General features: G+C 40.9%; 2 long non-coding RNA genes across 2 annotated transcripts; both read left to right on the top strand.

Moving 5' to 3' along the window:
• The first annotated feature begins 12,128 nt into the window (after window positions 1-12,128).
• LOC134081207 (uncharacterized) lies at window positions 12,129-13,948 on the top strand. The gene is made up of 3 exons (XR_009939516.1): window positions 12,129-12,477; window positions 13,645-13,696; window positions 13,889-13,948. It is a non-coding gene; the product is annotated as an uncharacterized LOC134081207 (long non-coding RNA).
• Window positions 13,949-14,496: 548 nt separating this feature from the next.
• LOC134081251 (uncharacterized) lies at window positions 14,497-14,864 on the top strand. The gene is made up of 2 exons (XR_009939523.1): window positions 14,497-14,529; window positions 14,743-14,864. It is a non-coding gene; the product is annotated as an uncharacterized LOC134081251 (long non-coding RNA).
• The last annotated feature ends 1,275 nt before the right edge of the window (window positions 14,865-16,139 follow it).

Genomic DNA, 16,139 nt, shown 5'->3' with positions numbered 1-16,139 from the left:
TTACCGGTAGAAACGAGCCTGTAATGCCTGTTGTGTGTACCTGGTGTGAGTTGAAATGTGGATTATAAACTGGCTTATAATATCTGCTGTGTGTACCTGATATAAATTGAAATGTTGATTATAAACTGGCCTGTAATGCCTGCTCTGTGCCTGATATGAGTTGGTCAGATGGCCACTACAAATCATTCTGAAATCCTTCAGAAAAATGGAGTTGAAATGTGGATTTAAAATACTAAAGACTCTTCTTTTCTATAATATCTGCTGTGTGTACCTGATATAAATTGAAATGTTGATTATAAACTGGCCTGTAATCCCTGCTCTGTGTACCTGATATGAGTTGATCAGATGGCCACTACACATCATTCTGAAACCTTTCAGAAAAATGGACTATAATGCCCGTGATGGGTACCTGGTATGAGTCGGTCATTGCGGGCGTCGTACAGAGTGCCCAGGTGCAGGGGTCTGCTGAGGGCGCTGATCTCCAGAGTGGAGTCTTCTGGACCTGATCTTCTGGCTACTGTCCACATGTTTCCCATGTCTGCTAACTGATGTAAGCCGGCCTGATAGACAACACATAATCACACCAGACATTATTATCATTTGTTACGTAGCTGATCAAATGTTGCAACTTGTTTTAAACTAGATGTGTGTGCGTGTGAATGTGTAGCCAAGTCATAATTATGACCGCCGCACGGCGAATAGGTTTAGTCAGTTTTTTTTTTGTGCGAGCCAAATTTTTGTCAAAGATTCCCGGGAGACTGAAAGATCGGGGTGGCCCCACATGGATAGCATGTCACCTTTCGAGAACCACCTTTTTTCACCGTATGTTGGTCATAAAGGGCCATGTCAACCCATCTCATAACCACTCATTTCATGTATAGCGCCACCAAGTAAAAAATGAAAAAGTGACAATGAGGTGTTGTATCTCTGGCTGACGGGGTCAAAACTGCACAAAATTGGAACTTTAGGACTTTATGACCCGCTGAATGCATGCCAAGTTTCATGGAACTCTGTTCAGGGGGGGCCATACAATACATGAATTTATGTGTACATTTAGTGACTGTACACCAACTGGTTGTAGATGGCCAGACACAGTTTTCTGTGAATATCTCGAGAACCATAGGGCACAGGGGGCATATCAACCCAACCCATAACCACTAATTTAGTGTATAGAGCCACCTAGTCAAAAATGAAAAAGCAAAAATGAGGCATTGTAATCACAGGGAAAGGCACGGAATTCTGGGAGTTGTTGGCTTTCATTCACATGAGGCAAAAGTACATTTTCGTCTTTTTCTCCCATCTCAGATGAAAATTAGGGAATTACAGTATGCACTATCATTCAAAAATATGACTGGGTTTCTAACAATATGATTAATGGACTGCATTTATATAGCGCTTTTATTGGCTTCTGCGAGCACCCAAAGCGCTTTACATATCATGCCTCACATTCACCCATTCACACACCGATGGCGGAGGCTTCCATGCAAGGCGCCAACCTGCTCATCGGGAGCACTGGGGTTACTGTAGGTGTCTTGCTCAAGGACACTTCGACAGGGTCAGGAGGAGTTGGGCTCGAACCAGCAACCTTCCACTTACTGGACGACTCCTGAGCCACTGCCACCCCATAATATATGGCCCTGCAATATAAAACTTAATGCAGATGGCTGAACTGCTCCTTTAACTAGAATGACAAATCATTAGCATGTCCATTTAGACATGCTAATGACATGTATAGGATGTATAGACATGCTGATGACATGTATAGGATGTATAGACATGCTGATGACATGTATAGGATGTATAGACATGCTAATGACATGTATAGGATGTATAGACATGCTAATGACATGTATAGGATGTATAGACATGCTAATGACATGTATAGGATGTATAGACATGCTAATGACATGTATAGGATGTATAGACATGCTAATGACATGTATAGGATGTATAGACATGTATAGGATAGAGAGAGGATGTAGCTGCCTCAGCAGAAGTGGAAAACTCCAGCTTCAGGGAGTAAAAGTCTGTGTTCATTCACTAAACCAGCTGATTGTAATTAGCACAACTCTTCAGGAAGAGTGGCTAATCGATGAGATCACCTGTGCTAAATGCACAGGTAGAGCCAATACATGATCAGACTTTTACTCACTGAGTTCTCTTTCGGTCGATTCGTTCGACTTCTTCTTTTACTCCAAATAAAAAGATAAAACTAGTACTGAAGTAGTCGCTTAGGAAGAGGAACAGCTAATAGCTAGCGACTTCTCCTCTGTGGGTAGTAGGCTTAAAAAACTCTTTGTAGCTTCTGCGCGAGTCTTGAAGAGCTAAAATGTGATGAGGAGTGAGCGTCACCGTACTTTATTTTAGGTGGGAGGGGCAACCTCGGAGTGTCAGCTCACTTCGCGTCGCTTAGGTTTCGTTTTCGGCGTGTGACGCATCACCGGCCAATAGCGTGCCAGGACTAGGAGTATGGCTGTTTCTGATTGGAGCCAAAGATTCTGGCAGTAAACAGCGAAAATAGGTCTGCTGGTATCCAGCCTGAGCTGCCGGGCGAAATTCAAATTCCCCGGAAGTTCAGGCAGGATTAACCCAGCCTAAGCGAGAGATGCAAGAAAATAGGACTTATGTAGGCAGTTTATATCTTCTATCCTATACATACACTGGCCCTCATTTATGAAACGTGCGTACGACCAAAAACAGGCGTAAAACAGGCGTACGCTTGTTTCCACGCAAAGTATGGCATTTATCAATGTGAACGTGATCGGTGACTACGCTCAAATCTCACGTCTAGTCTCAACTCGTGTACGCAAGTTTTTCAGGCGGCATAGCATGGCGCAGCAGTAAATCGGCGGTGCATTAGAAAGTTGAATAGTTGAATTGATCGACTATCTCGGACATAACACCTTTCCTGTACATGTGCAGCCTATTTGCTGTAATGTAGCATATTATATTGACACATTTCATGGCTTAGAATAGCCATAGGCAATGATTACTTTCTCTTTGGCAAACGCAACATTCATGAATTAGGCCTAGGCATATATATTTAACATTATTTTCAATGGGCAAATTTCAGCGTCGTACGGTTTTGTAATTAATGTATTTATAGTATGATACGTTCTCTCTGCGAAAATAAAGTCTGTTGCGCTTAAATCGCTCTAGTTTCCTGCATTCTGATGACAGCTTCTAGCTGTCAAAATGAACAAGGTTCAGCTGGACGTCACTGTGGCTCGAGATCACTAATGTTCTCTTTTGGACGTATAATGCACCTTCATGTCGTAAATTCTAGGGGCGAGGCCATTAAAACGAGCATAATATAGGGGCGTGATATTTAAATCACGCTCATTTCCTGCCGCCACATTTATCAACACACGTTTATTCTTACGCTGGAATTGGAGTGATACGAAAGTTTGATGAATCACACGTGAGCCCCGTCGTAAGATGATTTCTGCCTACGCTGATATAGATATAGCCTACGCTGGTTTCTACGCTCTGTTGATAAATGAGGGCCACTATGTCTAAATGGACATTGGTTTGTTGTTTTGGTGACAGAATTTTCCCTCCACATGTCTCGTAACTCTGGAAAATGTAATATTTGGCAAATCCGTTGGTGAAATTGAGTAGACTCTGTTACGACCCTGTGCAGTCCTCAGGCCATCCCATGTCACTGCATGGGCGAGGGTTGAACCTTGGGAGGTTAATTGTTAATTGGGTGCACCTGTAACCAGGTACTGCTTACAGTAATAAGAGTCTGTCCTCTCTTTCCCATTAGGCACTTATTTTGATTTTCCTCTTGCTCTTGCACTTTTCCCTGGTCTACCCATTTAGTCTCTGACGCAATCTACTGATACATCCACACATGCACGCCACCACTCCCATGAATTTTCCACTAGACACTTTCTACTTGGTATATAATGTTGTTTAGCTTTAATTCAATAAATTATTATTTGCTTTTGCTTGGATTTTTCTGATGTCTTGATGCTTGACAGGAACTCTGCTTCTACGACCATTATTTATTTCTGGTTATTGTGTGAAAGGTCAATAGACCTCTGAATTTCGCTTACTAAAGGTACCTACACCTTTGCTCATATAAGGAGACCTGGGTGTTAATTGAAGATAACTACAGTACCTGTTGCAAGTTGCACTGCAAAATTAGCTCTGGGGTAGCAAAGATCAAAGTGTGCCATCTTAACATACCAACGACCACAGTATCCACTAGAAGGCAGAGGACAAAGGACATTATTCTACATAATACTTGCTCTTTGTCAATGTAGCCTATGCCATATTTCCATGAACACAATTCTAGGTTGCAAGAGAAATACAGGCTTCTGGGAGAACTCAAACTTGCCCAGAACCTATACACCCGTTTGATTTACATAAGTGTCATGACTCATGCAGAAGCCTTGAGGTTGAGGCCATGTTCAATAGCCTGGTGCCCCGTGTCATTGGGACAGGCTATCTACCATAGCCTGTAATAAACATTTGAACAAAATTACCAAGATAACGCATGTATTTGTATGTGATATTCATCGATAATGTAGTCTATGAGTTTCCATGTAGGCTCCACTAGCATTCTAAGTAGCCTACTGTACGTTCCAAGTAGCCTACGTTCCATGCTTAATGTTTAAGTTTGACAAATGAATCTCATCTCAAGTGTTCAATGCACAATCAGAATAATGCCTCTACACATGACTAATATTCTGTAGTCCTAACACATCATACGCACCTTGTATTTGTTTCTTCAGTTGCTAATCCAGTTAGAGTTGAGTCCACACTGATGTGTGTGTGTGTGTGTGTGTGTTCAGGAATGATGTCCTGAAGATCTGTGTACCTGTTCACGTGTCTCACAGAACACACCCAAGTTCCAAGTTCTCTTTTTTTATTGTCTCAGCCACATGCACAGTCCACAGTCCACAAGATAACATGTCCTGATGTGGGCAGTGTACTATGGTCCAAATGCTGCATAAGTGTGTGTGTGTGTGTGTGTGTGTGTGTGTGTGTGTGTGTGTGTGTGTGCTTGTGCTTGTGTGTGTGTGTGTGTAGATGTGTTTTGAGTGATTTACAGTGACGGAGTGCACAGCACTAACCCAAGTTCCAGTGTAGTCACGAGTCTTCACACAAAGTAAACACATGTTAGGGTAACACTTTACGGTAAGGGTAAAGTGTTAAAAGTCATCGTGGGCTATAACACTAATATAAGGGCTATATTGTAGTCACATGTCTTCACACAAAGTAAACACATGTTAGGGTAACACTTTACGGTAAGGGTAAAGTGTTAAAAGTCATCGTGGGCTATAACACTAATATAAGGGCTATATTGTAGTCACATGTCTTCACACAAAGTAAACACATGTTAGGGTAACACTTTACGGTAAGGGTAAAGTGTTAAAAGTCATTGTGGGCTATTACACTTATATAAGGGCTATATTGTAGTCATATGTATTCACACAAAGTAAACACATGTTAGGGTAACACTTTACGGTAAGGGTAAAGTGTTAAAAGTCATCGTGGGCTATAACACTAATATAAGGGCTATATTGTAGTCACATGTCTTCACACAAAGTAAACACATGTTAGGGTAACACTTTACGGTAAGGGTAAAGTGTTAAAAGTCATTGTGGGCTATTACACTTATATAAGGGCTATATTGTAGTCACGTGTCTTCACACAAAGTTAACACATGTTAGGGTAACACTTTACAGTAAGGGTAAAGTGTTAAAAGTCATCGTGGGCTATTACACTAATATAAGGGCTATATTGTAGTCACTTGTCTTCACACAAAGTTAACACATGTTAGGGTAACACTTTACAGTAAGGGTAAAGTGTTAAAAGTCATCGTGGGCTATTACACTAATATAAGGGCTATATTGTAGTCACGTGTCTTCACACAAAGTTAACACATGTTAGGGTAACACTTTACAGTAAGGGTAAAGTGTTAAAAGTCATCGTGGGCTATTACACTAATATAAGGGCTATATTGTAGTCACTTGTCTTCACATCAAGTTAACACATGTTAGGGTAACACTTTACGGTAAGGGTAAAGTGTTAAAAGTCATTGTGGGCTATAACACTAATATAAGGGCTATAGTGTAGTCACATGTCTTCACACAAAGTTAACACATGTTAGGGTAACACTTTACTCAGGGAGGAAGATCCTGTGTCTCAGGGAAGTTTGGCTTCCGAGCTCTCCTGTTTTAAAGTTCAATGTGATCAATGGGCAGTTCAATGTGATCAATGTGATCAATGGGCAGTTCAATGTGATCAATGTGATCAATGGGCACAGATCAATGTGATCAATATGATCAATGGGCACAGTTCAATGTGATCAATGGGCAGTTCAATGTGATCAATGGGCAGTTCAATGTGATCAATGGGCACAGTTCAATGTGATCAATGGGCAGTTCAATGTGATCAATGGGCAGTTCAATGTGATCAATTGGCACAGTTCAATGTGATCAATGTGATCAATGGGCACAGTTCAATGTGTTCAATGTGATCAATGTGATCAATGGGCACAGTTCAATGTGTTCAATGTGATCAATGGGCAGTTCAATGTGATCAATGGGCAGTTCAATGTGATCAATGTGATCAATGGGCACAGTTCAATGTGTTCAATGTGATCAATGGGCATTTCAATGTGATAAATGGGCAGTTCAATGTGATCAATGTGATCAATGGGCACAGTTCAATGTGTTCAATGTGATCAATGGGCAGTTCAATGTGATCAATGGGCATTTCAATGTGATAAATGGGCAGTTCAATGTGATCAATGTGATCAATGGGCAGTTCAATGTGATCAATGTGATAAATGGGCAGTTCAATGTGATCAATGTGATCAATGGGCAGTTCAATGTGATCAATGGGCACAGTTCAATGTGATCAATGGGCAGATCAATGTGATCAATGTGATCAATGGGTAGTCCGCCAACCAATCACAGCAGCGATCTGGGTGCGCCCTTTGGATAAGCTAGTTTGTGATTGTTGTGATAGTTTGTGACCCAGAAGTGGACAGGAAGCAGTAGAGAAAGATGTGCAGGTTTCCAGCCGCAGGGCGAAATCCAAACGCCTGCTGATCAGGCTGGGTGTACCCTGTGTGTGTGTGTGTGTGTGTGTGTGTGTGCGTGTGTGTGTGTGTGTGTGTGTGTACACTACGAGATTGCTGGTTACCTAAGGGCACCACACACAGCTATACCTACACTCATCTACACACACACACACACACACACCCCTATACCTCCACACACACACACACACACACACACACACACACACACACACACACACACACACACACACACACACACACACACACACACACACTCATATAGCTGTGTGTGGTGCGTGTTTGTTTGCGTGTGTGTGTGTGTGTGTGTGTGTGTGTGTGTGTGTGTGTGTGTGGAGGTATAGGGGTGTGTGTGTGTGTGTGTGTGTAGATGAGTGTAGGTATAGCTGTGTGTGGTGTGTGTGTGTGTGTGTGTGTGTGTGTGTGTGTGTGTGTGTGTGTGGAGGTATAGGTGTGTGTGTGTGTGTGTGTGTGTGTGTGTGTGTGTAGATGAGTGTAGGTATAGCTGTGTGTGGTGTGTGTGTGTGGAGGTGTAGGGATGTGTGTGTGTGTGTGTGTGTGTGTGGAGGTATAGGGGTGTGTGTGTGTGTGTGTGTGTGTGTGTGTGTGTGGAGGTATAGGGGTGTGTTTTTGTGTTTGTGTGTGTAGGAATAGGAGTGTGAATGTGTAGGTATAGCTGTGTGTGTGTGTGTGTGTGTGTGTGTGTGTGTGTGTGTGTAGCAGTGGCGGCTGGTGGTTTCAGAATTAACGGAGGAAGGTGTGTGCGTGAGGGGGGGGGGGGGGGGGGGGGGTCTTTCAGAGAGGGAAGTTGTTAAGCCTACATTATGGTTATGGTAGATTTAATGCCAAAGTAAGTAAATTGGAATTAACAAATACAATTATTTCTACCCCAGCTTGTTAGTATACTTTTAGCATCCTGTACTGTTTTATACCCCTTTACTGCAAGACATAATTCATGCACTGAAAATGTGCAAGGACTTTTATTTTGACATTTCTTATAGTTTTCAGCCGATTGATAACGTGAATTGTGAGCAGCTGGGTAGAAGTGTCAAACTTCTAAAGCAAAGTATTCTGGCTCTACTTTGATGCCCCCAAACTAGTTGCACAATCATGATCTAACCCAAAACAATAACACAGACAGAGACATTTAGGCTAGGCTAAAAAATATTCAAGTAGCCCTAGACAACAGCCCTTAATATGCTCATGGAGGCTCACGTTTTCATGAAAGCTTGATAGTGTGCAAAACAGCAACATGACGTTCAGCTAGTGAAGGCTACGATTCAACCTGGCTAGTTAATCTTGTTAAAATTAGCTTAAATTCGTTTTCAACTAAATAAGACCTAAATAGTTACAGAAATGTCTTCATTCAGACGTTCATTCATTTGCTAGCTACGAGGCAACATCTATTTTCATTGCTCTCTCCTTTGCTAAGTTAACTGACAGACTTACCCTAGCTAGCTGTTTGCTGTTGGAGTTTCTTATACGTCTTTCTGCCGTTTTGACCCTGTTTGTAAGTCCAGTGAGTGACACAAAGTTGGATGCTCAATCAAACGTTTGATTTATTAACAACTAAGCAACTGAGATGATTAAGTTAATTAAGTTAATTTTCGATCCACATGCTCGACTTTCCTGCGGCATTCCAACTGATGTGTACAGTTATTCTGCATTTCTGATTGGATATTAGCAGCATGATCTCCACTGATTGGTTCATTGACGGAGGCACGAGCCGCGGGGGTCTGGAGAGTTTATAAAGGGCGCTAATGGGGGTCTTGAGGAGGAAGATCCTCCGTGCAGTAATTTTCAATTGCGATAGGGGTCGCTTTCACAAATTTGACTAATTTCAGTAACATTGTGTTTGAAAAGCAATTAGTTCTATGTTGTTTTAGTTAGGAAGTTGGTTAAATATATGTATATTTTATGATTCTAATTTCCCTGAAAAGTTTAGGGAGGATTGTCCTCCCTTTCCTCAATGGACGAGCCTCCTCTGGTATGTAGTTGTGTGTAGGTATAGAGGTGTGTGTGTGTGTGTGTGTGTGTGTGTGTGTGTGTGTGTGTGTGTGTGTGTGTGTGTGTGTGTAGGTAAAGGTATGTGTGTGTGTGTGTGTGTGTGTGTGTGTGTGTGTGTGTGTGTGTAGTTGTGTGTAGGTATAGAGGGGTGTGTGTGTAGATGTGTGTAGGTATAGAGCTGAGTGTGTGTGTGTGTGTGTGTGTGTGTGTGTGTGTGTGTGTGTGTGTGTGTGTGTGTAGATTAGTGTAGGTATAGCTGTGTGTCTGTGTGTGGAGGTAAAGGGGGGTGAGTGTGTGTGTGTGTGTGTGTGTGTGTGTGTGTGTGTGTGTGTGTGTGTGTGTGAGTGTGTGTGTGTGTGTGTGTGTGTGTGTGTGTGTGTGTGGAGGTGTAGGGGTGTGTGTTTGTGTTTGTAGGTATAGAGGTGTGTGTGTGTGTGTGTGTGTGTGTGTGTGTGTGTGTGTGTAGTTGTGTGTAGGTATAGAGGTGTGTGTGTGTGTGTGTGTGTAGTTGTGTGTAGGTATAGAGGTGTGTGTGTGTGTGTGTGTGTGTGTAGGTGTGTAGTTGTGTGTAGGTATAGAGGTGTGTGTGTGTGTGTGTGTGTGTGTGTGTGTAGATGAGTGTAGGTATAGCTGTGTTCGGTGCGTGTTTGTTTGCGTGTGTGTGTGTGTGTGGAGGTATAGGGGTGTGTGTGTGTGTATGTGTGTGTGTGTGTGTGTGTGTGTGTGTGTAGATGAGTGTAGGTATAGCTGTGTGTGGTGCGTGTGTGTGTGTGGAGGTATAGGGGTGTGTGTGTGTGTGTGTGTGTGTGTGTGTGTGTGTGTGAAAGTTGGGAGCATGGAATTGTCCATAGTCACGTCTGCAGTCGTCTACATTAAGTCGAACCCACCTATTGATTGACTGACTGACTGACTGACTGACTGTTTTATTTTAAACTGACAGACTATTTGAAGGGATTTGTTATTTTTGTTGTATTTGTCAATGTGATTAGGTGAGTGTTGAAATAAATGTGAATTAAATAAATGAGTTGAGTATTGAAATAAATGTTTTGATATTTTGCAAAGACCAAGTTACATAAATGTCCAAGGCCATCTCCAGATGCCCTCCTATTTTGTTATTTCTCTCATTCAACCATCAAACTTGATATCACTGATCCATTCTTGTTTTCTGTTAGACTGGCATTCCCAGGTTGCCAGTAGCCTAAACGGGCTTTGCTTACTTCTCAACTAGCTCCCGTCAAATTGTTAAGGAAGCCGTGTCACGTTATTAGTGGAATATCACATAACTGTTGTTGATAGGCTACACAATAGGAAACGTGTGAACACGATCTGAAAGCAGCTAGCCTAAGCAAATCAATAAGACCTAATATACACTCTAAAAAATGCTGGGTTAAAAACAACCCAAATTTAGTTATTTTCAACCCAACTGCTGAGTAAAATGGGGTCCAACACAGCATTGGGTTATCTTAACCCAGCAAATTGGGTTATTAAATTTAACCCAGCGGATGGGTTGATATTTTAACCAATGTGTTGGGTTATTTTGACACGAATGTTTAGTTAAATTTACATAATGTTTGGGTTATATTTGAAACCAAATCCCAAAAAAATCCACTGGTTCATTTTTAAAACACTTCACTTAAATAGCCAAACTTAAAGTCACACATTTTGTTGACAGCTTGGATACAGACAATATATTATAAGAGAAATGGGCAAGAATAGCCATGCAATGAAATAAAACAGACATGATTATTTATTTTATACTTTTCTTTATTTTTGAACAGTCTGTGATAGGCTACTTCCATGAAGGCAGGCAGATTCCACAGTCCGTTTCGGGGGTCAGCCCTGTCAATCAAAGAAAAAAAAAGAATCAGTTATTTACAGAGCTTTATATCAAGACTTCCATGAACCATTATCAATGAATGATGTTGACAAACATTAAAAATCCAACAGGAGACCTAATATTATGGCGTTGTTTTAATCCTAATACAGGTAGCCTAATACAAAACGTGCGTTTGGAGATGAGCTGGATAAGCAGGCTAATAAACGTAATTTCAGTAGTGGCGATGCTAACGTTAGCTAGCCAATGTTAGCACGTTATTCAGTCAGTGGACCCAAGGTGTTTGTAACGCTACTACCAAATAAGTAACATGGCTATAATATGAAGCTACCCTAAATTAGTTCATAAGATGTTGTTTGCCATGATTATTACCGTCAGTTACGTGTGTTGGGCAGAGACTACTTCGCTGTAGCCTAGCTAGCTAACATTAGCTGATAAACCTCAGCTGCACCACAAAGCATTTTGTTACTTGTCTGCTAACATTACCTACAGCTGTTATGCTAATTTTAGTTCGTTGTAAAAGTTAATTTTGTTTCTGTTCAGCGGTTCATACCCAGTGAACACAGAACTGTGTTTTTTATGAGTCTGTCTTTGTGTAGATTTAACATGAACAGATATTGTAAGTTAATGTTAACTTAGCTAATATAGCTGCTAGCTGTCATGCTAGAGGCTGAATGAAATTGTCAGGCAGAATATTCATTCATATCACAAAAAGGGTATGTCTCTGGGTGGACTTTTAAAATCCGTCTGGATTTCTTTTTAAAATGCAGAAGTTAAAAACAGATACATACCTTCTGAAATCGCCTGATTTCCATTGCATTTGTTGGCAGCAGCTGCTGGACTGGACGGTTGAAAGAATATGTCTACCGATTTTTTCTTCAACCTCTCAAATAACTAGGCAGCTGTGTTAAAGTCACCCAGGTGCTGGGTAGTGTGCTCCACATCAAGTGGGGGAGAGGAGGGGCACAGTCCTAAATGGTCAACCCAGCAGCGCTGTACTATCAACCCAACAAGCTGGGTTACAGAAATGACCCAATACGAGTTAAAACAACCCAATAAAATGACCCAGCAGCCTCAACCCACCCAGCTGGCATCCTGACGTCAATTTGACATCAACAAGTAGTCAAGATTTTGACCAACATGTATGACGTGCATAAATATGCATAATTTCATTCTATTTTGTAATGATTTCCTTGTGGTTGTAAAGAGGCCCAACAAATGTATCAATCTAACATGTTTTTTCTGGTCCCTACATCTCAGGTCTATATTATTGACATTAAATCAACGTTGATTTGATGTCAGGAAATAAGACGTCAAATTGATGTGAAATTTATGTCAAAACAACGTCTGTTAAAATGTCTGAAAAGGTATATTATTAGCCTACTCATTGTAAATCGACGCGAGTTTTTCAACATCCTGACCCACACAGCAGAGGGTTCCAAAACGGACCCTCTGCGGCGGACTCCGTGCAGATACGCACATCGAACGCGCCCTTTCCAGTCCTAACGGCTCCTTCAGTTTTCAAATTTCTCGTTGATGAAGTGGAAGACGAAACAGCGGCGTCTGAAGGCTCACTGTAAGTATGCTCCTATATGCTTTATTTATGCAGCTACCGAGTCTATCCACTGAAAAAGTACTTCCATAACACAAGTAACCTACTTATCTAGCTTTATTTGCTGATATTATCCGAAGATTTGCTGGTCTGCAGATATTGCTCATATTTACACACCAGCTACGGTCTAGCTGCTAGCTTTCGCAAGCTAATTTAGCCCACTTTAGACAGGGCTAAATCCTGTCCAACTAGGGCTTTGTTACCCTTTTAATGAAAGCTAAACTCAGAACTGAGTTTAAAATGAGCAACGTTTAATTTGGTTTAACGCTAACTTTGTGTTTGTGAACAACAAAAGTTGGCTTGCGTTAGCTAGCGTTAGCTTGTTAGCTAACGATAGCATTAAAGTTAGTACTAGTTTTTGTTAACGTTATGAAAGCTTAGATGTTGGACTCGGGAATAAAACGTAGGCCAATTCGGATGTGTCTAAACATCATTTCTTTATGGGAAGGAGGCTGATTTCACATTGTTCACCAGTCCGGGATAACGTTAGCTGCTAGCTAATGGTTTTAAATTATGAATGACGTTAGCAGTAGCCTGCTAGTTCTAATAAGGTAGCGCTAACTAGCTGCCGCATGCTCAAACACATACGTCATAGCTCGACATTCTCTGCTGGCAGCAACAAATAGCTTTGGGACTCGTGCTTATATTTTGTACACGTTAGAAACCAGCAAACAGGCCTACTATTCAATCTAAAAAGTCCGGTTTCCAGACGTGTTTCCTGGTGACTTTTTAGATTGAACTGTAGCTGCTAGAGATTACTCTCTAACTTTTACGAAATATAAATGCACAAAGGGCACGAGGCTATTTGTTTTACATTTTCATGTAGAAATACTGTCGTCTACGAGTTCATGACATTGAACGTTCCTTGGAGTAAGATTTAACTGAGAAGAGGCAAAATAGAAGAGGCAGTTGTTGACTTCATGTATGTCCTTGCTTTGCCTTGGCACAGACCAGACACTTTGTTGTGAATGTTTAGAATATATGGGAAGAGGAGCTAAAATGATCAGCACCATATTCTGTGGATCCCAATATAATGCATTTTTTAATGGGGTGTATTATTGGTTATGATAAATATTTGGCCATTTCTTTCTGATGATAAACGTAATGCATATTTATGTATCTGTGTTGCAGGTCATTCACAAGTGGCTCCAGTCTGGTTTGGGGGTTCTGCCATCCAAGTAAAGTAAGCTTTACAGTTTTACATTTGATTTATTTGGCTTTTGGTCTAAACATTAATAATAAAAAAATAACCATATGCCATACGAAGTGAAGGTAAATGTCAACATGCTTAAATGCCTTTGTCTGCTGTAATAAAACCCACCCTCTACCTCAAAAGCTCTCTAATGAAATGTACATTTATGTATCTGCGTTACAGGTTATTCACAAGTGGCTCCAGTCTGGTTTGGGGGTCTACGCTTTCTCATCCTGTCCTGCCACCCAAGTGAAGTAAGCTATACAGTTTTACATTTGATTTATTTGACTTTTGGTCTAAACATTAATAATAAAAATAACCATATGCCTCTGTAACTGGTGTTACTAGTTCAGGACGAAGTGAAGGTAAATGTCAACATGCTTAAATGCCTTTGTCTGCTGTAATAAAACCTACCCTCTACCTCAAAAGCTCTCTAATGAAATGTACATTTATGTATCTGCGTTACAGGTTATTCACAAGTGGCTCCAGTCTGGTTTGGGGGTCTACGCTTTCTCATCCTGTCCTGCCACCCAAGTGAAGTAAGCTATACAGTTTTACATTTGATTTATTTGACTTTTGGTCTAAACATCAATAATAAAAATAACCATATGCCTCTGTAACTGGTGTTACTAGTTAAGGACGAAGTGAAGGTAAATGTCAACATGCTTAAATGCCTTTGTCTGCTGTAATAAAACCTACCCTCTACCTCAAAAGCTCTCTAATGAAATGTACATTTATGTATCTGCGTTACAGGTTATTCACAAGTGGCTCCAGTCTGGTTTGGGGGTCTACGCTTTCTCATCCTGTCCTGCCACCCAAGTGAAGTAAGCTATACAGTTTTACATTTGATTTATTTGACTTTTGGTCTAAACATTAATAATAAAAATAACCATATGCCTCTGTAACTGGTGTTACTAGTTCAGGACAAAGTGAAGGTAAATGTCAACATGCTTAAATGCCTTTGTCTGCTGTAATAAAACCTACCCTCTACCGAAAAGCTCTCTAATGAAATGTACATTTATGTATCTGTGTTACAGGTTATTCACAAGTGGCTCCAGTCTGGTTTGGGGGTCTACGCTTTCTCATCCTGTCCTGAGTGATTCTTGACATTGAAATTATATCAAAATTTGTCAATAAATGTTCATACTTTTGTCATTAATGTTTGATTTCGGATTTATGTTGAATTGACAGCGAAGCTTGATATTGAATGATAGCAAAATAGCATTAAAACATTGTCTTCCTATGCATCAACATCATGACATCTTGACATCAAATAAATGTTGAATTGACATCAAATGCCAACAAAACTTGACATGGAAATGACATCAACATCATGACATCTTGATGTCAAATAAATGTTGAATTGACATCAAAGCCTGATATTGAATGATATCAAAATAGCATCAAAACGTAATCAACCATCATGACATCAAATACATGTTGAATTGACATCAAATCCCGACAAAACATGACATCAAAATAACATCAAAATGACATCAGCAGAGGTCAAAATCTTGACATCAAATTGACATCAGTACATTGACGTCAATATGACTTTCATTCTAGACCTATTTCGTGACGTAATTTTGACATCAATGTTCGATGTCATATTGATGTCAAATTGATATCAAATGCCCACTGGGCAGCGGTTTGGTTGAAAAAATAACCCAGCATTTTTTAGAGTGTAACGGTGGGATCCTAGTAGAGTGGCGGAAAGCATTTCAAACGTCTCGCTCCTTTTTACTTAACTTTGGAAGGGCTGATTTTCGAGAGACGTAGCCGAAGATCAGCTGTTCCAGTGTTAAGTCAATGGGAGAGCGGCGTCCGAATGCTTTCCGCCACTCTAGTGGGACCGCGCCGCATAGGTCATGATAATATCGGGTTTAGGTGGGCTCACGGTCGGCAATCATTCTAATGCCGACATCTTCCCGACATCTTGCCGATTAGCAACCGATCTGCATAAGACATCGCGCCGAGGCATTTTATGTCGGCGCAGGCACACCGCCCCGACGTCGGTAAGAGCTAAATTGCTGTCTGGGCAGAGACGTTGTAATGCTAGCGTTATTACAGCTAACTTTGGAGAGTTACTATACTAAGAAATGTACTGATAAAACTTACCAATCTAACACATTCATTCTTTTGGGGAATCTGCTGCACTTCATCTTCGTCAGAACCTTCTTCTGACTCGGTTTATACATGTACGGCTTCCTTATTTAAATCCATTGTTGATAGCTTTATCAAAGACTTTGGCTTTATTTACCAGCAGTAAACGTAGTTCCACTTTGCTCTAGCTTCAGACCGGTGGATTGAGCCAATCAACTTTCAGGACATATCGGCCAATAGACCAATCAGCGCGCATCTCATTTGAATATTCATGAACTTGCTGAGTGGGCGGGAAAAACAAACTGTTTCATTGCAAGGCTTATTTATGACA

The sequence above is a fragment of the Sardina pilchardus genome, chromosome 1 (assembly GCF_963854185.1).
Source record: "Sardina pilchardus chromosome 1, fSarPil1.1, whole genome shotgun sequence".
In the NCBI taxonomy this organism is placed as follows: Eukaryota; Metazoa; Chordata; class Actinopteri; order Clupeiformes; family Clupeidae; genus Sardina; species Sardina pilchardus.
Note: the sequence above shows the minus strand (reverse complement) of the source record. Positions and strands in the feature narration are given on the sequence as shown.